The following is a 22,444-nucleotide window of genomic DNA, read 5'->3' as shown; positions in this document are numbered from 1 at the left end:
CAGAAAGTGCAGATAGCATGCATAAAACAGCAAGTGCCCAAGCCAAAACGGCTAACATCATACAATTATTCCTAAAGCATTACCAAAGGGAATAAGAGCAATAGGACACCTGGAGCGGCACCACCCCAATGTGGCGTTTCGGAAGGAATACCTTTGTCGAGGGGTGGTGTCCTCCCAGCAGTATAAAATATTTATAAAGTACTTGTCCAATAAGCTCTTAGAATTTCCATACCTTGATTCAGTTCACCTGAATGTATAGCTTCCCGGCGCATTCACTGTATACATGCCATCCCCAACGACTTCCGGGATCAGCGTCATGGAGCCGGTCACCTGACAGGATCACAGGGAGATCAGCGCATGCAATCTCCAGGATATTAAAGTGTCTGGTCCATGTCACCAGAGCTCGGCCTCCATTAAAAACAATTGATATACAGCTCCCAATAAAGTGCAATAGGAGAATATAATAGCAGCATGATGTATATGTGTATATGTATATATATATATATATATATATATATATATATATATATATATATATACACAGTACAATAAAGTGCAAGTGCATCTTAATTACAAATTGAAAATATGAGTGACATAAAAACAAAGATAACATAATTCACATACTATGGTGTGAATGAAAATATACATAATCAGAAAAGTGTTATGTGAAAAATAAAAAATGCATGGTTGTAAGTGTAAATAGAATATACATTATGAAAAAGTTATTATATAGGGATAATAAGATTAAAAAAAATAATTAAAATAGTGAAAAATCAGTTGATAAATGTAGATCCAAAAGAAAAAGTGCATAAGTACTGCAAATTAGCCCAAAAATAATGCAAAAATCATGTGATATGTATATGTACAGCAAGTGGATTAAAAAAACATAAATCCATAATAAAAGTTAAAACACTCAATGTGTAAAAAACACATAATGTGAACAAGCACCATATTATAGTTTAATATCAAATAATAAATCATGTGAAAAGATGAAAAAAATGTATGAAAAAAACAAACACATTAAAGAGTACCTGCCATCAACTAAACTTTCCCTGATCCCCTTCCCCATCTTTCCCTTACTCTAACTATGCCTATCCCTGTGTTTATTGAGGTTTAAAACACTGTGGAAATACCTTTTTTTTTTATCCCTCTTCATTAGCTCAGGAGCACTGTCTTTCTGAGGGGAGGAAGGAGGCGGGTCCCGGCAGGGTCTGACGGCCCCGAACAGCCATAGCCAGCAAGGGTGAGGTGGCACAGGTGCCATCCCACGATCGCCCTGATTCGTCGGCCGGTTTACCGGCCGACCAATCAGGGCACCTGCTGCGGGTGTCACTCCCGCAACCCGCTCCGCCCCTCTTCCGGAGGACGTGATCGGGTGCGGGAAGAGGACCCCGGCAGCTGTAGACCCCGATCCCCGGTGTCCCTGTTGGGATTGGGGCCCCAGGAGTGGCGGCAGCAGCGGCGAGGGACTGACCTGCAGCGGCGGCGTGGATCAGCAGTTGGAGCTGAGTGACAGCCTCCTGCTGTTGCTTAGCAACAGCTCCCAGCATGCAAAAAGGGCATGCTGGGAGCTGTAGTTATGCAACAGCAGGAGGCTGACCACCACAACTCCCAGCATTCCCTTATGGGCATGCTGGGACTTATAGTTTTGCAACAGCTGGAGGCACATTTTTTCTATGGAAAAGTGTACCTTCAGCTGTTGTATAACTACAACTCCCAGCTTGCACAAACAGCTGGGAGTTGTAGTGGTGCATGCTGGGAGTTGTAGTGGTGCATCTGCTGCTTGCATAACTACAACTCCCAGCATGCCCGTTGGCTGTCGGTGACTGCTGAGAGTTGTAGTTTTGCAACAGCTGAAGGCACACTGGTTGTGAAACTCAGCGTTTTTTTTTACCTAACTCAGTGTTTCACGACCGGTGTGCCTCCAGCTGTTGCAAACTACAACTCCCAGCATGCACTGTACATGCTGGGAGTTGTAGTTTTGCAACAGCTTGAGGCACACTGGTTGTGAAACACTGAGTAAGGGTGGGTTCACACTACGTTTTCTCCCATACGGGAGCGCATACGGCAGGGGGGAGCTAAAACCTCGCGCTCCCGTATGTCACCGTATGCGCTCCCGTATGTCATTCATTTCAATGAGCCGGCCGGAGTGAAACGTTCGGTCCGGTCGGCTCATTTTTGCGCCGTATGCGCTTTTACAACCGGACCTAAAACCGTGGTTGACCACAGTTTTAGGTCCGGTTGTAAAAGCGCATACGGCGCAAAAATTAGCCGACCGGACCGAACCTTTCACTCCGGCCAGCTCATTGAAATGAATGACATACGGGAGCGCATACGGTGACATACGGGAGCGCGAGGTTTTAGCTCCCCCCTGCCGTATGCGCTCCCGTATGGGGGAAAACGTAGTGTGAACCCAGCCTTAGGTCACAAACTCAGTGATACATAACCAGTGTGCCTACAGCTGTTGCAAAACTAAAACTCTCAGCATGTACAGTCTGTCAGCACATGCTTGGAGTTGTAGTTTTGCAACAGCTGGATGTTCCCCCCTCCCCAATGTGAACGTACAGGGTACACTCACATGGGCGAAGGTTTACAGTAAGTATCCGGCTGCAAGTTTGAGCTGCGGCAAATTTTCTGCCGCAGCTCAAACTTCCAGCGAGAAACTACTGTGAGCCCCCGCCGTGCGACTGTACACTAAAAACACTACACTACACTACCACAAAATAAAATAAAAGTAAAAAAACACTACATATACACATACCCCTACACAGCCCCCCTCCCCTCCCCAATAAAAATGAAAAACATCTGGTATGCCACTGTTTCCAAAACGGAGCCTACAGCTGTTGCAAAACAACTACTCCCAGTATTACCAGACAGCCACTGACTGTACAGGCATTCTGGGAGTTTTACAACAGCTGGAGGCACCCTGTCTGGAATCACTGGCGTAGAATACCCCTATGCAAGTCCCTAATTTAGGCCTCAAATGCGCATGGCGCTCTCACTTTGGACCCCTGTCGTATTTCAAGGCAACAGTTCATGGTCACAAATGGGGTATCGCCGTACTCAGCAGAAATTGTGTTACAAATTTTGGGGGGTATTTTCTGCTTTTACCCTTTTTAAAAAAACGAACATTTTTGGGGGAAAACAAGCATTTTAGGTAAAAAAAATATATATATTTTTTTTACATATGCAAAAGTCTTGAAACACCTGTGGGGTATAAAGGTTCACTTAACCCCTTGTTATGTTCCCCGAGGGGTCTAGTTTCCAAAATAGTATGCCATGTGTTTTTTTTTTTTTTGCTGTCCTGGCACCATAGGGCCTTCCTAAATGCGGCATGCCCCCAGAGCAAAATTTGCTTCCAAAAAGACAAATGTGACTACTCCTCTTCTGAGACCTGTAGTGCGCCAGCATAGCACTTTTGAAATTGGGCTTCAAATTTTGGGGGGTATTTTCTGCTATTACCCTTCTTAAAAATGTAAAATTTTGGGGAAAACAAGCATTTTAGGTAAAATTTTATTTATTTTTTTTACATTTGCAAAAGTCATGAAACACCTGTGGGGTATTAAGGCTCACTTTATCCCATGTTACATTCCCCAAGGGGTCTACTTTCCAAAATGGTATACCCTGTTTTTGTTTTTTTTTGCTGTTTTGACACCCTACGGGCTTCCTAAAGGTGACATGCCCCCCAAAAACCATTTCAGAAAAATGTTCTCTCCAAAATCCCCTTGTCGCTCCTTCCCTTCTGAGCCCTCTACTGCGCCTGCCGAACACTTTACATAGACATATGAGGTATGTGCTTACTCGAGAGAAATTGGGCTACAAATACAAGTATACATTTTCTCCTTTTACCACTTGCAAAAATTAAAAAATTGGTCTACAAGAACATGCGAGTGTAAAAAATGAGGATTTTGAATTTTCTCCTTCACTTTGCTGCTATTCCTGGGAAACACCTAAAGGGTTAAAACACTGACTGAATGTCATTTTGCATACTTTTGGGGGTATAGTTTTTATAATGGGGTCATTTATGGGGTATTTCTAATATGAAGACCCTTCAAATCCACTTCAAAACTGAACTGGTCCCTGAAAAATATCAAGTTTGAAAATCTTGTGAAAAATTGGAAAATTGCTGCTGAACTTTGAAGCCCTCTGGTGTCTTCCAAAAGTACAAACTCATAAATTTTATGAGCCAAACATAAAGTAGACATATTGTATATGTGAACCAAAAAAAATATTTTGAATATCCATTTTCCTTACAAGCAGAGAGCTTCAGTTAGAAAAATGCAAAAGTTAAAAAAAAATTTCAACCAATTTTGGGATTTTTCACCAAGAAAGGATGCAACTTACCATAAAATGTTACCACTATGTTAAAGTAGAATATGTCACGAAAAAACAATTTCGGAATCAGAATGATAAGTAAAAGCATTCCAGAGTTATTAATGTTTAAAGTGACAGTGGTCAGAATTGCAAAAAACGGCCGAGTCCTTAAGGTGAAAAAGGGCTAAGTCCTTAAGGGGTTAAAAAGGAACTCCGGTGGAAATAAGTGGAAAACAAATGTTTTCAAATCAACTGGTGCCAGAAAAATATACAGATTTGTAAATTATTTATATTTCAAAATCTTAATCCTTCCAGTACTTAACATGCTACAGAGAAAATTGTGCAGTTCTTTCCAGCCTGACCACAGTGCTCTCTGCTGACACCTCGGTCCATGCCAGGAACTGTCCAAATTAGAAGCATATCCCCATAGAAAAAAAGACAAACAAAATTAAAAGCAATTAGTCTAAAATCAATTAAAACATAGTATGACCTACTGGAAGAGACAAAACAGTCAGAGAAATGGGGCTAAGGGTAAGATATCATTCAAGCCATTCGGGTATACTGTATCAAGGGTCCAAATCCATCGTCTTTCTTTTTGGGCCAAAATTTTGCGGACATTACCATCCCTAATGGCCAGATCTACAATATCGATATCTCTTAAATTCCTTGGTCTCCTAGCTGTAATGGCTTTAGGTGTTACATATTGTTTTAAAACCGGCAGTCCACAGAGACCAATACAGTGGTCCCTGAACATACGATGGTAATCCGATCCAAATGGACCATCGTTTGTTGAAACCATCGCATGTTGAGGGATCCGTGCAATGTAAAGTATAGGACAGGAAATGAACGTGAAAGTAAAGTTATTTTTACTGTGGCAACCACTAGGAAGGCAAAACTACAACTCCCAGCATGCCCAGACAGCCAAAGGCTGTCTGGGCATGCTGAGTGTTGTAGTTTTGCAACATCTGGAGGTCCGCAGGTTGTAGACCACTGTTAGACGAAGTTGTACTCACCTGTCCCCTCCGCTCCGGACCATCACCGCTGCCCGGGATGTCACCATCCATCGCTGTCGCCGCGTCCCTGATGCTCCGGCAAGGCCTCTGCTTCCCCAGCATCCGCGCTCTCCGTCGCCGCCATCACGTCGCTACGCACGCCGCTCCTATTGGATGACAGGACGGCATGCGCAGCGACGTGAGGACATCGATGGAGAGCGCCGACGATGCAGGGGATCCCGAAGAGTATGCTCTGGAGCCCCGAGGACAGGTAAGTGATCGTCAGCGGAGCTCACGGGGCACTGTAAACGGCTATTCGGCGGCAGCTGAAGCAGTCTGCGCTGCCGGATAGCCGTTTCTGCGATGGCCCCGACATAAAAAAGCATCGTATGTTGATGCTGCCTTCAACATGCGATGGCCTCTGAGAGGCCATCACATGTTGAAATTATCGTATGTCGGGGCCATCGTAGGTCATGGGGTCTCATATTTGTCCTTTGTGAGCTAAAATTTGTGACAAAACTCACTGGCTGTATACTGTCCATACTAACCTTCGGTTGCAGAAGTTGTGGTCTGGGGGTGGTTTTCACTCTCTTACATGCTCTTTTCAAGCATCGATGGCTATAGCCTTGATCTCGAAACCGCCTCTCTAAATCATTAGTCTGAAGTTGGAAAGATGTCTTCGATGAGCAAATCCGTCTAGCCCTCAATTGTCCAATTGGTATGGTTTCCATCATATGCTGTGGATGGGTTGAGGATGCATATAAGTATGTATTGATAGGCGTTAGTTTCCTGTACATATCCGTCTGGATCACTCCAGAAGAATCCTTAAAGAAGAACTATGGGATTGAAGGATATGCTAAGATAGGTAGGGGATAAGTTTCAGATCGCAGGGAGTCCGACCGCTGGGGCCCCCCGCGATCTCCCGTACGGGGCCCCGGCTCTCTGCACGAAGCAGCTGCCGACACGCCCCCTCCATACACTGCTATGGGAGAGCCGGAAATTGCCGAAGGCAGCGCTTCGACTCTCTTATAGCAGTAAATGGAGGGCGCGTGTCAGCTGCCGCCTCGTGAGGTGGTCGACATGCGCTCTCTATGTAGAGAGCCGCGGCCCTCCCCCACGATCTGAAACTTATCCCCTATCCTTGGGATAGGGGATAAAATTTTCAATCCCGTAGTTCTCCTCTAATCAAAGTGATATCGGGAAAATCAATAAGATCACAATGAAAATTATACGTGATGTGAATGTTCTTGTTATTACGATTTAAACTGAAAATAAAACGTGCAAACTGAAATTCATCTACCTTCCAGATCATGAGGACATCGCCTGTGTACAGTACAGTACTCATGATCTGGCAGGGGGATGAATTTTAGTTGGACAATATTTGTGGATATTAGATGGATTTAAGTATACACATCACATGATTTCTGCACTTTTTTGTGCTAATTTGCAGTACTAATGTACTTTTTCTTTTGGCTCTACATTTATCAACTGATTTTTCACTATTTTAATAAATTTTTTATCTTATTATCCCTATATAATAACTTTTTCATAATATATTTTCTATTTACACTTACACATACCATATTTTTCGCCGTATAAGACACACTTTTTCTTCCCCAAAACGGGGGGGGGGGGGGGCTGGGGGGGGGGTTGTGCGTCTTATACAGCAAATATACGCCCGAGGCTGCTGCGGGCGAGAGCGGGAAGTCAGCGGGAAGTCAGCGGTAAGTACAGAGGCTGCGGCGGTGCGGTACAGCGCTGACTACCCGCTTCCAGCCCGCAGCAGCCTCATGACCGCCGGTGAATTTTTCACCTCACACCGGCTAGGTTTATTGCCCTACGCCTGGAACATGGAACATACAGTTCCGGGCACCGGGCAGGTGAATTACTAATAACTGTATACTAAAAACCAGGATGCCTCCAGCTGTTGTGAAACTACAACTCCCAGCATGCCCGGACAGGCAAAGGCTGTCCAGGCATGCTGGTAGTTGAAGTTTCACAACAGCTGGAGGCACCCTGGTTTTTAGTATACATGAATTAGTTTTTACCTGCTCTGGCTGGCCCCCCACCTGCAGCCGCACACAGGAACCGGCCCGGGCAGATAATCATAGGTTTTCCTATGCCGGACATCCCTGTGTCCCGAAAAATCTTTTTGGGACATAAGGATGTCCGCGGGTCACTAACCATTCCCCGGCTGATACGCGTCCTCCTCCGGTCCTCCTGCGATCCTCCGCCTCTCTATGGTTGTACGCACGGGACGTCAGTGACGTCCCGTGTGTACAACCATAGAGGCGCAGGAGGACAGGAGGACCGTAGGAAGACGCGCGCCGGCTGGGGCCTGGTGAGTGACCGGCGGCACGTAATCTTCAGTGTTCCGGTCACCGCTCCTCCAGGCCCGGCACCTACTGCTATGGTCCATAGGCCATAGCAGTAGATTGTGACACCACGGGCCAGAGGAGCGGTGACCGGAACACTGTGGGGGCAGCACATGGACATACAGCCTCCAGCCGTACACTGTATATGGCTGGAAGCTGTATGTCTGTGAAGGGGAGCTGCCTACCATTGTGGGGGAACTATACTGCCAACTATTGTGGGGGGGGGGAGCTGCCTACCATTGTGGGGGAACTATACTGCCAACTATTGTGGGGGAACTATACTGCCAACCATTGTGGGGGGGGGCTGCCTACCATTGTGGGGGAACTATACTGCCAACTATTGTGGGGGAACTATACTACCAACCATTGTGGGGGTGGGGAGCTGACTACCATTGTGGGGGAACTATACTGCCAACTATTGTGGGGGAACTATACTGCCAACCATTGTGGGGGGGGGAGCTGCCTACCATTGTGGGGGAACTATACTGCCAACTATTTTGGGGGGACTATACTGCCAACTATTGTGGGGGAACTATACTGATATAAAATATTTTACTACAATATTTGGTTCAGAATCTTTTTTTTCTGGATTTTCCTCCTTTAAAATTGGGTGCGTCTTATATGCCGGAGCATCTTATATGGCGAAAAATACGGTACATAACAGTTTTCTGATTATGTACATTTTTTTTCACACCATAGTATATGAATTATGTTATCTTTTATGTCACTCATATTTTCAATTTGTAATTAAGATGCACTTGCACCTTATTATATATACATATACATTTTGCTGCTATTATAATCTACTATTGCATTTTATTGGGAGCTGTATATCAATAGTTTTTAACCCCTTAAGGACCAGGCCATTTTACACCTTAGGACCAGAGCGTTTTTAGAACATCTGACCACTGTCACTTTAAACATTTAAGGGGTATTCCAGGCAAAAACTTTTTTTATATATATATAAACAGTTAAACAGATTTGTAAATTACTTCTATTAAAAAATCTTAATCCTTCCAATAGTTATTAGCTTCTGAATTTTTCTGTCTAACTGCTCAATGATGATGTCACGTCCCGGGAGCTGTGCATGATGGGAGAATATCCCCATAGGAACTGCACAGCTCCCGGGACGTGACATCATCATTGAGCAGTTAGACAGAAAAATTCAGAAGCTAATAACTATTGGAAGGATTAAGATTTTTTAATAGAAGTAATTTACAAATCTGTTTAACTTTCCGGAGCCAGTTGATATATAGATATATATATATAGATAGATATATATAGATAGATATATATAGATAGATATATATAGATAGATATATATAGATAGATATATATAGATAGATATATATAGATAGATATAGATAGATAGATAGATAGATAGATAGATATAGATAGATAGATATAGATAGATAGATATAGATAGATAGATATAGATAGATAGATATAGATAGATAGATATAGATAGATAGAGATAGATAGATAGAGATAGATAGATAGAGATAGATAGATAGAGATAGATAGATAGAGATAGATAGATAGAGATAGATAGAGATAGATAGAGATAGATAGATAGAGATAGATAGAGATAGATAGAGATAGATAGATAGAGATAGATAGATAGAGATAGATAGATAGAGATAGATAGATAGATAGATAGATATAGATAGATATAGATAGATATAGATAGATATAGATAGATATAGATAGATATAGATAGATATAGAGATATATAGAGATATATAGATATATATATATATATATATATATATATATATAGAGATATATATATAGAGATATATATATATATATATATATATATATATATATATATATATATATATATATATATAAATAAAGGTTTTGCCTGGAATACCCCTTTAAAAACTATGGGATACTTTTAGTTATCATTCTGATTCCGAGATAGTTTTTTCGTGACATATTCTACTTTAACATGGTGGTAAATTTTTGTGGTAACTTGCATCCTTTCTTGGTGAAAAATCCCCAAATTTGATGAAAAAATAGAAAATTTAGCATTTTTCTAACTTTGAAGCTCTCTGTTTGTAAGGAAAATTGATATTCCAAATATTTTTTTTTAATTCACATATACAATATGTCTACTTTATGTTTGCATCATAAAGTTGACATGTTTTTACTTTTGGAAGGCACCAGAGGGCTTCAAAATTCAGCAGCAATTTTCCAATTTTTCACAAAATTTTCAAACTCACTTTTTTTCAGGGACCAGTTCAGGTTTGAAGTGGATTTGAAGGGTCTTCATATTAGAAATACCCCACAAATGACCCCATTATAAAAACTGCACCCCCAAAAGTATGCAAAATGACATTCGGTCAGCGATTTAACCCTTTAGGTGTTTCCCAGGAATAGCAGCAAAGTGAAGGAGAAAATTCACAATCTTCATTTTTTACACTCGCATGTTCTTGTAGACCCAATTTTTGAATTTTTACAAGGGGTAAAAGGATACAATGTATACTTATATTTGTAGCCCAATTTCTCTCGAGTAAGCACATACCTCATATGTCTATGTAAATTGTTCGGCGGGCGCAGTAGAGGGCTCAGAAGCGAAGGAGCGACAAGGGGATTTTGGAGAGTACGTTTTTCTGAAATGGTTTTCAGGGGGCATGTTGCATTTAGGAAGCTCCTATGGTGCCAGAACAGCAAAAAAAAAAACACATGGCATACCATTTTGGAAACTAGACCTCTTGAGGAACGTAAAAAGGATTAAGTGAGCCTTAATACCCCACAGGGGTTTCACGACTTTTGCATATGTAAAAAAAAAATGTTTATTTCACAAAAATGTGGGTTTCCCCGAAATTTCACATTTTTGCAAAGGATTAATAGCAGAAAAGACCCCCCAAAATTTGTAACCCCATCTCTTCTGAGTATGGCAGTACCCCATAAGTGGAGCTGAAGTGCACTGCGGGTGAACTACAATGCTCAGAAGAGAAGGAGTAACATTTGGTTTTTTGAGAGCAAATTTTGCTCGGGGGGCATGTCACATTTAGGAAGCCCCTATGGTGCCAGGACAGAAAAAAAACACATGCCATACCATTTTGAAAACTAGACCCCTTGGAGAACGTAACAAGGAATTAAGTGAGCCTTAATAATGCTCAGAAGAGAAGGAGTCACATTTGCAAACTTTGCTGAAATGGGGGGGCATGTTGCATTTAGGAAGCCCCTATGGTGCCAGGACAGCAGAAAACCCCCCACATGGCATACCATTTTGGAAACTAGACCCCTTGGGGAACGTAACAAGGAATTAAGTGAGCCTTAATACCCCACAGGGGTTTCACGACTTTTGCATATATAAAAAAAAAAAAATCACAAAAAATGTATGTTTTCACCAACATTTTACATTTTTACAAGGGTTAATAGCAGAAAAGACCCCCCACAATTTGTAAATACATTTCTTTGGTGTAAGGACATACCTTATTTTTGAATGATTATGGCTTGGCGGAGGCACAGCAGGTCTTGATATAGTGTGAGGTCAGTCGGGGGCCTTGAGCTTCATATGGAGCCAGGATGTGGGAACCCCCCCCCTCAAGGAGCATTAATGGGGGGAGCACTGAGCCGTAAAATAGGGGAACACTATGGGGGACAACGGGCCGTAACTGGGGTACACAAGTGGGGTACAGAGGCCCTTAATATGGGGTATAGTGGGTCAGAAAATTATAAATCATAATAAAACAGGATATGTTCCCAGAATGATGACCCAGAACATAGCCAAAACTAAAAAAAAATATGCCCGCCCCAAACCCTATGCTCCGAGTCATCATTCTGGGAATGTGATGTGTGTGGCCGTCCCTAACCTGTTGCCTCAAATGTGCACCCGCTTAGGTGGAGAGAGAGCGCTGCGCATTTGAGGCAACATAACAAGTCCCCGATGAGAGTGACTCAGTGACCTATGATCCATTTTTGTTGAAGAAAAAAAACAGATGTCTTCAGGTTTTTTATTTTTTTCAGTTTTTTGGGCAATTTAGTGATTTATGGGGTTAAAATTTGGAATGTACTATGGACTTGGTACATTGGTCAAATTATGGACAATTCAAAATGTAAAGGGAAAATTTAGGGCTCCATGGAAGTGTGATACTCCTTTAAGCAGTCTATGCAGAGGCCTGGATTATGTGGGCAAGTGTCGCCTTGATGGATGGTGTCCTTCCGTATCCCCTTCCTGCGACACACTCTGCATTTTTTTCTGGGATCGTCCCTTCTTTCCAGTGTGGGGGACCTCCCCTGGAAAGTGTTGGCCGGGGACTATCCTGGCGCCTATAACTCCAGACCCTTGGGAAGTCCGGCCTGATCTTTCCCGGATCGCCAAAGATCAGGAACCTTAGGACTTCTTCTTGGTACTGGAGGAATGTCCCTCTGTTGCCAGTATACTGGGATAGTACAAAAGCGTTGTACATGGCAACCTATACCATGTAGACCGCAACTTTTTTGTACCATGCCCGTGTTTTCCGCATGGCGTTATATGGCTGGAGGACTTGATCTGAGAGATCAACTCCCCCCATATACCGATTGTAGTCCAGAATACAATCGGGCTTGAGGACCGGTCCCACAGTACCTCACACAGGGACAGGGGTGCTGCTGTTCCCATGAATAGTGGTGAGTATAAGGACATCCCTCTTATCCTACTATACTTCACCAACAACAGGTTATCATGGGTCAGGGCACGGGACTCACCCTTGGGAATAGGCTACTGGACCAAATTTAGAGGGAGGCCTCTCTGGTTCCTCTGCACAGTCCCACAAGCGGACGTGGATCTGGCGGAAAGGGATTTGAACAGAGGGATGCTGGTATAAAAGTCATCCACGTATACGTGGAAACCCTTATCCAGCAATGGGTGCATAAGGTCCCAAATGATTTTCCCACTAACACCCAGAGTGGGGGGACATTCTGGGGGTTCAGTACGGGAATCCTGTCCCTCATATACTCTAAACCTGCAAGTGTACCCAGAGGTACTCTTGCGGAGTTTATAGAGCTTCACGCCATACCGCGCCCGCTTCGAGGGAATATACTGGTGAAAGATGAGTCTCCCCTTAAAACTGATGAGAGACTCATCTACCGAGAGGTCCCTGAGGGGTACATAGGTCTCCAAAAATTTGGCCCCAAAGTGATCGATGACCGGCCTCACTTTGTAAAGCCGGTCATGGGCGGTATCACCTTGGGGCGGGCATGCTGCATTATCTGCATAATGCAGGCATTTCCGAATGGCCTCGTACCGCCTCATTGTCATCGCCATACTGTAAAGCGGAGTCTGATAGAGGACGTCCCCGCTCCAGTAATGAAGAGTGTTGTAATCAAGTTCCTTTGCTCCACCATGTGAGTAATGGTCCAGGCCCATATGCAGCGTGAGGCCCCAAAATGTCCTAATTTCCGCTGCATCAATGGCGCGCCATTCATTGGACCTGGCCAAAAGCGAATCGGGGTGGTGGGCAATGAACTGCTGTTCATGAAAGTTCGTTTGCTCCACCATGTGATTGACCAGGCTGTCACTGAAAAAAAAACTTTAAAAAGTCCAGATCAGTGAATTCAGCCGTGTCAATCCGGATTCCTGAGTCGCCAACATACTCAGGAATCCGTGGCTGATAACCCTCTGGGGGGCTCCAGACAGGGTCATCGGAAGGGGGCTCTGGTGCACTTGTCTGGGGGGCCGGACTCCTATTACGTGTGGCATTGACACTCGTACTAGTGTCGGCCACTGAGTCACTCTCATGGGGGGTGTGTGGCCTTGCCTGGCGGCGGCTCCGCCGCCGTACAGGGGACTCATCATCACTACTGGATGATGAGGAGGGCGAGGAAGAACACAAAAAAGTAGGATCTTCCTCGTCCTCACTGGCAGATTCGGAGTCGGAGGCTAAAAAAGCGTGAGCCTCCGCTGCCGAAAAATCCCCGGCGGGCCATCGCCTTTATTCTATGGTGGCGGAGGGAGGGGCGGTGGGGGGAGGGTGTGTGTGCGGGGGGGTGGGGCAGGGAAGTATGTAGTGTGTGGTGCTTGGTGTAAACTTACAGGGAAAAAAAAAGCTGCGGCCAAAAAAAAAAAAATGGGTGGCACTCGCAGCACCCTGAACCCCTAATAGGGCCCGGGGACATACGGATCAGGTGACAGCGGACCCTTGGGGTCCTATTACGGGGGAGGGGGGGATTTTTTTTTCACTTTATTTTTTACTTTTTTTGGACACAGAATGCCTACCTTGCCCTGAATACTGCTCTCCCTGATCTAGGGTCTCCTGAGGGGGCTCCGATGGTGCAGAGGGGGGGGGGGGGTCCCGGTCCTCTTGTGGCAGCTCTACCCGCTGACTGAACACAGAGCTGCGTGAGGGGACCGTTAACCTCTCCTCTGCTGGACTACTATTGGCCAGAGGATCGCCGGCCAATAGCAGCGTTGCTGGGGCGGTGACAGTATTGTCACCGCTCCCCAGCTACTGGAGGTGATTGGCGGTGTATTGTACACCGCCGATCACCTTCTTTTTCCAGGTCACAAGTGACCCGAATGACCGGAGTCACAGCAGATCGCTCGCGTGAATTCACGAGTGCTCTGCTGCGATCGCCGACATGTGGGGGTCCCGGGACCCCCCTTGGCATTTGCACAGCATGCCTGCTGAACGATTTCAGCAGGCCTGCCGTTCCGATCTCTGCCCGATGCGCGGCAGGGATCGGAAAACGCCAGGGCGTAAGTTTACTTACGCCCTTGGTCCTGAACAGGTTAAAGGAGGCCAGCCTCTGGAGATATGCACCAGACACTTTAATATCCTGGACACTGCCTGTATCGCAGTGCGCTAATCCGCCGAGCCCCGTGACTCCCTGTGAGCCATGTCATGTGATCCGGTCAGGTGACCGGCTCCGTGACGCTGATCACGGAAGTCGTCCGGGTCGGCATGTATATAGTGAACGATGTTAGATGATTTTGGCTTGGGCACTTGCTGTTTTATGCATGGTATCTGCACTTGCTGTTATTTAAATGCATGTAATGCTCATACACTGTGATTATGTTGTATTAATGACACCTGAGTGACACCCTTTGACCTCCTCTGGGTGGAATCCCTCAGGAGCTGCTTTTGAATTATATTTGCTCAGTTTTTCTATTCCTGGATAACATCTTAAAAGTCTAGTGAAGGAACGATCGTGTTGTAGGGTTGTCTTTCAGGAGTTGGTCTAGACCCATTAGTGCCAGTGAATTAAAATCTTAAAGGGGTCTTGTAGGTTTAGAAAAACAAAACTACTTTCTTCCAAAAACAGCACCTCACATGTCCACAGGTTGTTAGTAGTATTGCAGCCCATCCCCATGCAATTCAATGGAGCTGAGCTGCACTACGGCGCAAGTAAGAAGGCAGATGTGTTTTTCTAATCCCAGATAATCTCTTTAATTCTTCAGCATATCAAGACATTTGGAATAATTTTACTTTTCCAGCTTTGTGTGAACAGTTTGGGTTCAACCCTTTTTTGTTACAACATAGCTGATCCCTAGTGTGCAAGGACATGGAGGGAGAGTCTGGTGTGTAAAAACATATCTGACCTAGAGATGAGCGAATCGAAGTTGACGAACCCGAATTTGTTCCGAATTTCATGAAAAATTCGAAACGCAACGAATACGAATATCGCCGCGATTCTATCGCACGAATCGCTTCATTAAACTCCATTTTACAGCGTTCCAGGCTATTGGAGACCTAAGATGGTAGATCCACATGTGAGTACATGGGGCAGGGGATTATGGGAGGGCGGGAAACAGCGGTGGGAATGAAGGTAGGCGGGCTGACCCTGAATCACATGTGAGATGCAGCCTATCAGTGTTTACTGACCCCTGTGATGTCACAGCCCCTATATAATCTGCGGCCATCTTGCCTCTCTTCATTTCATCTATGCACTCAGATAGAGAGGACGGGACTGTGTGTGTGTCAATAGCTCTTACCACAGGGTTACACTGCAACTGCTAGTCACATCAGCATTAGGGAAAGGCTGGAGTGCAGAGTGCTGTGCTGTTACACTGAGAAGGATCATTGATTGCTAAAACTCCTATTCACGTTATTGAGCAATGCAACAGAGAGGGGCAGATAGCTGTCAGCTGCCTCATACAGATCTCCAAGCTGCCTGAACTTTCTGAAGCATCTTATCTCCTCATTTTTCAGACCAATTGAGTTTATTTTTATTTGCTCCACGAATCTTCTGCTGCTCAGAATTGTGTGACAGAATGCAATTTAGGGTTTAATCTCTGGATTTTTTTATGTGGTGCTGCACTGTTGGGTCCTGCTGCTGTTCAGAAATACGTGATTGTTCAGTGGACTGTAGTGCATTTGCACCATTTTGTACCTGTTAATCTGTCTAGGGGCTGGCTACATACTGTGCAAGTCCAAAAAATACTATTGACCGGCTGTTTTTTTATTTAAACAATTTTTTCTGCGTATAGTTACGCATATATAACTGCCTCATCAGGGCATACCGCATAGGTACATCCAAGTATTGTACCATTTAGTACTTGTTAATCTGTCAAGGTGCTCCATACCGTGAAAGTCCAAACAATAGTATCTCCGGCTGGTGTATTCCAAAAATACAGAGTTTTTTCTGCTAATAGGCCCTCATCAGTGCATACCGCATACGTACATCCAAGAATTGTACTATTTAGTACCTGTTAAGCTGTCAAGGTGCTCCATACCGTCAAAGTCCAAACAATGGTATCCACCGGCTGGTGTTTTACAAAAATACAGAGTTTTTTCTGCTAATAGGCATATTACTGTCCTCATCAGTGCATACCGCATAGGTACATCCAAGTATTGTACCATTTAGTACCTGTTAAGCTGTCACCGGCTGGTGTTTTACAAAAATACAGAGTTTTTTCTGCTAATAGGCATATTACTGCCCTCATCAGTGCATACCGCATAGGTACATCCAAGTATTGTACCATTTAGTACCTGTTAAGCTGTCAAGGTGCTCCATACCGTCAAAGTCAAAACAATAGTATCCACCGGCTGGTGTTTTACAAAAATACAGAGTTTTTTTTTCTGCTAATAGTTAGGCATATTACTGCCCTCATGAGAGCATACCACATACGTACATCCAAGTATTGTACCATCTAGTACCTGTTAATCTGTCAAGGGCCTACATACTGTTCAAGGACAGCCGTAAGTAATCACCTGCTGCTGTTCTAGACAAATACTGTTTAAAGAGTAGTGTAGCGTATTGTAATACCCTCATAAACGCACTGCGTATATCAGGCAGAGAAGTGCCAGGACGTGCACAGAGGAGTGGCAGAGGCCTAAATACTTCAGGCAGAGTTGGCAGCAGACTTGGGGCGAGTGGCAGCAGGAGTCGCAGCGAGAGGCCTGAGCTCCCGTTATCAGCCAGCAGTCGTGTCTCCACCAGCAACCCATCTGCCATCGTGGATTGGTTAACACGCTCCTCCACATCATCACAAGTGACAACAGTCGGTGGGTTCCTCAGACACAACCCTCAGTTGGCATGGCCCGGAAGCACTCCGTGTCCTCCATTGCCTTTGCCCTATGCTGTTCCCTCTCCTAAAGAAGTATCTTATGCTGTGGGTTCAGCTCCACTATTTACGGAGGACGATCCAATAGAGGACAGTCAGCAGCTACTGGACAGCCAAGAAGGGGAGGAGACATGCGCCACTTGCTCCGCTAGGTGGCCAAGTAGTGATGCGGAGAGTGACGTGGGAGGCGGTGTTGCAAGTGTTTAGGGTCCTGAAGCAGACACTGTTGGGGAACCTGAGGAGGACATCAGTGACGTGCACACAACTGTTGATGATGATGAAGCCGATCGCAATTGGGAGCCGGGTGCAGAAGGGGCTTCATCATCATCATCATCAGGAGAAGAGAGTTGCAGGTTGCCCTTGAGGCAGCAAGGCGGTAGCACCGTTGGCAGTCAGCGTGGTGGCAGTAGTGGAAATTCAGGAGCCAAACGTGCCTGGGGGAGACCACCTGCTTCACGGTATCCTACCTTTCCGGGAGGTAGTGGAACAGGGGTTCCTGGAGACGGCGCCAGTAGCAGTCAATTAGTGCGGACTGCGGGTGGGAAAATCAGCTACTCGGCGGTGTGAAAGTTTTTCATAAGGCATCCGGAGGAGGGTCACGAAGCCACATGCAAGATCCGTCGACAGAAGGTGAAGCGTGGCCAGGGTCCCAATGTCGGCACCACGGCCCTGCGTCAACACATGCTTCGCCACCATAAAGTGGCCTGGGAGAATCATGGCTCCGATGTAGTGGTCCAGCCTGCTGCATCACCCAGTGGCCATCCGCTCCATCCTTCATCCAGCCAAGGCTCCACCACCTCAGCCGAAGGGAGCTGTGTGTCAAACCCTCCTTCTGTCACTCCAGCTTCTCCCGCTTTTAGTCAGCCATTCTGCCAACAATCCATCGGCGAAGCCATGTCCATCGGCGAAGCCAAGAGACAACAGTATGCGCCCACTCATCCAACGGCATAGAAGTTGAATGTGCTCTTGTCCAAGTTGCTGGTGTTGCAGTCCCTCCTTTTCAAGTGGTGGACTCTGCACCTTTCAGAGAATTGATGGCTTGTGCCGAGACGAGGTGGAGAGTCCCAAGCCATCATTTCTTTGCGAAGAAGGCAGTACCAGCCCTGCATAAGTTTGTACAAGAGAAGGTGGGCCAGTCCTTGAGCCTGTCGGTGTGTTCAAAAGAGCACGGCAGCGCAGACGTGTGGAGCTGCAACTACGAGCAAGGAAAAATACTTGTCTTTTACGGCTCACTGGGTAAATGTGGTTCCTGCACAGCCACAACAGCAATTTGGACAGCTTCCTCCTCCACGCTCTCGCTCACAGGCAGTTGGTCCTGTTACAGTGTGCGACGCCGCTTCCTCATCCTCCACCGTGTCCTCGGCCTCCACTGCACGTCCAAATCTCGGTGGCCCTTCATCGTACCATGTGTGTAGGGCACGGCGCTGTCAAGCTGTTCTTCACATGGTTTGCCTTGGCGAAAGGAGTCACACAGGGGAGGAACTGCTAAAGTTCATTCGTAAAGAAATCTGAGTATGGCTTACTCCACGAAATCTGGATATGGAAACCATGGTGACCAACAACGGGAAGAACATCGTGTCCGCGCTGCGACAAGGAAGTGTGAAACATGCGCCCTGCATGGCACACGTGTTGAATCTGGTTGTCAAGCGCTTCCTCAAGTCTTCACCCCATTAGCAAAACATCCTGAAAATGGCAAGGAAACTGTGCATGTGCTTCAGCCACTCGTACACCGCCAAGCACACCTTCCTTGAGCAGCAGCGTCAGAACGGTATCCCACAACATAGTCTTATTTTTGATGTTGCCACACGTTGGAATTAAACCCTCCATATGTTGGACAGACTATACGAACAAAGAATAGCAATCACCAATTTCTTGATGATCCAAGCAGATAGGAGTACTCCCCTGTGTAACTTCAATGTGAACGAGTGGCAGCTCATACGTGACACCTGCCGTTTTCTAAGGCCCTTTGAGGAAGCCACATTATTTGTGAGTCGCCTGGATTACACCATGAACGACGTAATTCCACTCCTACATTTCCTACAACAAATGATTGAAACCATGGCTGGTCACGGCAATGGAGACGTTGCACCTACATCTCCAGGCTACATGGGCCCTGTGGGGGCTGAACTGGAGGAGGAGGATGATGAGGGGCAGAGCGGAGCACAGTTTAGGTTGGATGAGATGGCCGGTGTTTCTAGTCTTCGGACAGGAGAGGAGGAGCAGGAGCAGCCAGAGGAGCTGGAGGGTTATGAGGAAGTTGAGACAGAGGACCCAGACACACCGTGGCAGTATGCAGTGGAGATGGAGGCAGGTAGTCCCTCCGAGTCACTGGCGCAAATGGCACGATGCATGCTCAGTTGCTTGCGTAGTGACCCCCGAATTGTCAAAATTCATCAGCGGGATGACTTCTGGATCTTCACCTTATTAGACCCTCGCTACTGTCCCAAAATGGGGGCCTTTTTCACACCCACTGAGAGGGAGGACAAACTGACCTACTACAGAGAGTTTCTACGTAGTCAGTTGTCTGATGCCTATCGGCCACATGGTCCAACCACTCGCAGGTGTGACTCGGGGGGCCCTCTGCGCTCACCTTCCACTGCCATGGCTGCTGGGGAGGGGTGGCAGGAGCAGTACCAGCTCAATCAGCAGCAGCCTGAGTCTACAGTCGCTGATGAGTAGCTTTCTTCACCCTCATAGTGAAGCAACTCATCAGCAGCAGGTAGACATGGAGCAGGACCTGAACCAGCAGGTGGTGGCATACCTTGACATGGCCATGCCAACAACCATTGAAGATCCGCTGGACTTCTGGGCAGCCAAACTTGATATATGGCCACAACTTGCAGAGTTTGCACTGGAAAAGCTGTCCTTCCCGGCCAGTACTGTGCCATCAGAGCGGGTGTTTAGTGCGGCCGGGGCCATAGTCACCCCAAGGCGAACTCGTCTGTCCACTAAAAATGTGGAGAGACTGACGTTTGTCAAGAGGAATCAGGGATGGATCAGCCAGGATTTCCAGCCACCAATGCCAGATGGCTCGGAGTAGATTGACCATGCTCCTACAACAAAAATTTCTCAATTATGGTTGGTTATGAAACCCTCTGGGGCAGACCTGGGCATTGTATGGCCCGCTTGCCATATACGGCCCTTTGATTGGCTCTGACCGACCCGCGCTGACTGGGGGACAACTATGCTGCCTAATCTAGGGGACATCTATGCTGCCTAATCTGGGGGATTTCTATGCTGCCTAATCTGGGGGACATCTATGCTGCCTAATCTGGGGGACATCTATGCTGCCTAATCTGGGGGATTTCTATGCTGCCTAATCTGGGGGACATCTATGCTGCCTAATCTGGGGGACATCTATGCTGCCTAATCTGGGGGATTTCTATGCTGCCTAATCTGGGGGACATCTATGCTGCCTAATCTGGGGGACAACTATGCTCCTAATCTGGGGGAAAACTATGCTCCTAATCCGGGGGACATCTATGATGCCTAATCTGGGGGACAAGTATGCTCCTAATCTGGGGGACAGCTATGCTCCTAATCTGGGGGACATCTATGATGCCTAATCTGGGGGACAACTATGCTCCTAATATGGGGGAAACTGATGCTTCTGGCCTTGGGCTTATCATTTTTTAAAGTTTAGCAGTAGCTAAATACATGCTTAATGCAAATGTGAACATTGATCTTTAAATGTAAGGGGTTATGAAACCCTCTTGGGTACTGCGAATGACTGCTCTAGAAACATTCTGTGTCTTTCAGGAACTACTTGCCTCCCTAGTGCCTCAGGCCTTGGGCCTATAATTTTTTGAAGTTTAGCAGTAGCTAAATACATGCTTAATGCAAATTTCAACAATGATCGTTAAATTCTCGGCGCTCTGCCGGGGCCTTCTCCTACCCCGCCGGGGCCGATCCGAGGACCTCACTAAACCATCCAATTGTTAGTAGAGACATGCGGTGTGCACAAGGGGCAGGGACTTAATGAACCCTAGCTTATGACCCGCACTTAGTTGTGATTCTTCTTTCCTGGCAAAAATGATCCCTATCGCCAACAGGAGCCGGGTGCAGAAGGGGCTTAATCATCATCAGGAGAAGAGAGTTGCAGGTTGCCCTTGAGTCAGCAAGGCAGTAGCACGGTTTGCAGTCAGCATGGTGTGGCAGTAGTCAAAATTCAGGAGACAAACGTGCCCGGGGGAGAACACCTGCTTCGAGGCAGCTTACCTTTCAGAGAGGTAGTGGGTTACCCGCACCTGTCGGTGAAAGATAGAGACACGCTAATCCGTTCATTGGAGCGCTAGTGCGGCCCAGACAACTGAGGCCGTAACACACCTGTTATTGCTCGATCTCGCAATTGATTGTGCAATGTAAGGGGTTATTAAAGCCTCTTGGGTACTGCTGAGGCCTACTCCTGACTGTTCCTGGTGCAATGTATGGGGTTATTAAACACTCTTGGGTAGTGTTATTTTTAAATTTACTGATAATTTTATCAGTAATAAAATAGAATTTTGTAGAATGCTAACCGTTACACAGCGGAACGCTTGTTACGTGTGATTTTTTAATGAAAAAATAAATAAATAAAAATACGGAGAGGGATTAACTCTGCTTAATCATTTTTGGCGAAAAAACTCCTTTGGTGATCTGATCTTTTGGAGACAGATGCGCTTACACACATGTCATATATATATTTTTTTATTTCAAATATTGTGTGGTTTATTATTTTTGAGAAGAAAGTCTTTGGGTGGTCCACCGTCCTGCATTATATAGTCTTCTGGAGTTTTGGATATGTTTTTACACAAAGGTATACATTTTTTTTTTTTAAATTATACAATTTTGTTGATTTTGGGGGGGATTGTGAAGCCCCGGTGTGTACTCGTGCATCAAGCAACTCCAGGCTGTGTCATTCAGGCAATATATGGGTTACTGATGCCGCTGTTGGGCCTGGGTCTGGGAATTTCAAATTTTCTCATAGGTAGCACCCGCTATCCAAAATATTTTCCAAAAATTTCTAAAATTGTGTGTACTGGAGCATCAGCCAACTCCAGGCTGTGTCCTTGAGCCAATATATAGGTTACTGATGCCGCTGTTGTGGGGCCTGGGTCGGGTAATATCAAATTTTCTCATAGGTAGCACCCGCTAACCAAATTCTTTTTCAAAAATTTCTAAAATTGTGGTGTTTTTTGGCGGGGATTGTGAAGCCCTGGTGTGTACTCGTGCATCAAGCAACTCCAGGCTGGGTCATTCAGGCAATATATGGGTTACTGATGCCG

At 45.7% G+C, this 22,444-nt stretch overlaps 1 long non-coding RNA gene across 1 annotated transcript in view; it reads right to left on the bottom strand.

Annotated features, from left to right (window-relative positions):
- Window positions 1-267: 267 nt before the first annotated feature.
- Window positions 268-22,444, bottom strand: part of LOC130358051 (uncharacterized) — a 43,265-nt gene continuing 21,088 nt past the window's right edge. The window contains exons 2-3 of the long non-coding RNA XR_008889382.1: window positions 5,855-6,043; window positions 268-330 (exon numbers count right to left, since the gene is read on the bottom strand). This is a non-coding gene — a long non-coding RNA (uncharacterized LOC130358051). The remainder of the gene's footprint in view (window positions 331-5,854; window positions 6,044-22,444) is intronic.

Source organism: Hyla sarda, chromosome 2, assembly GCF_029499605.1.
Source record: "Hyla sarda isolate aHylSar1 chromosome 2, aHylSar1.hap1, whole genome shotgun sequence".
NCBI lineage: Eukaryota > Metazoa > Chordata > Amphibia > Anura > Hylidae > Hyla > Hyla sarda.
The sequence above is the reverse complement of the archived record's forward strand: the minus strand, read 5'-3'. Positions and strand labels throughout refer to the sequence as shown.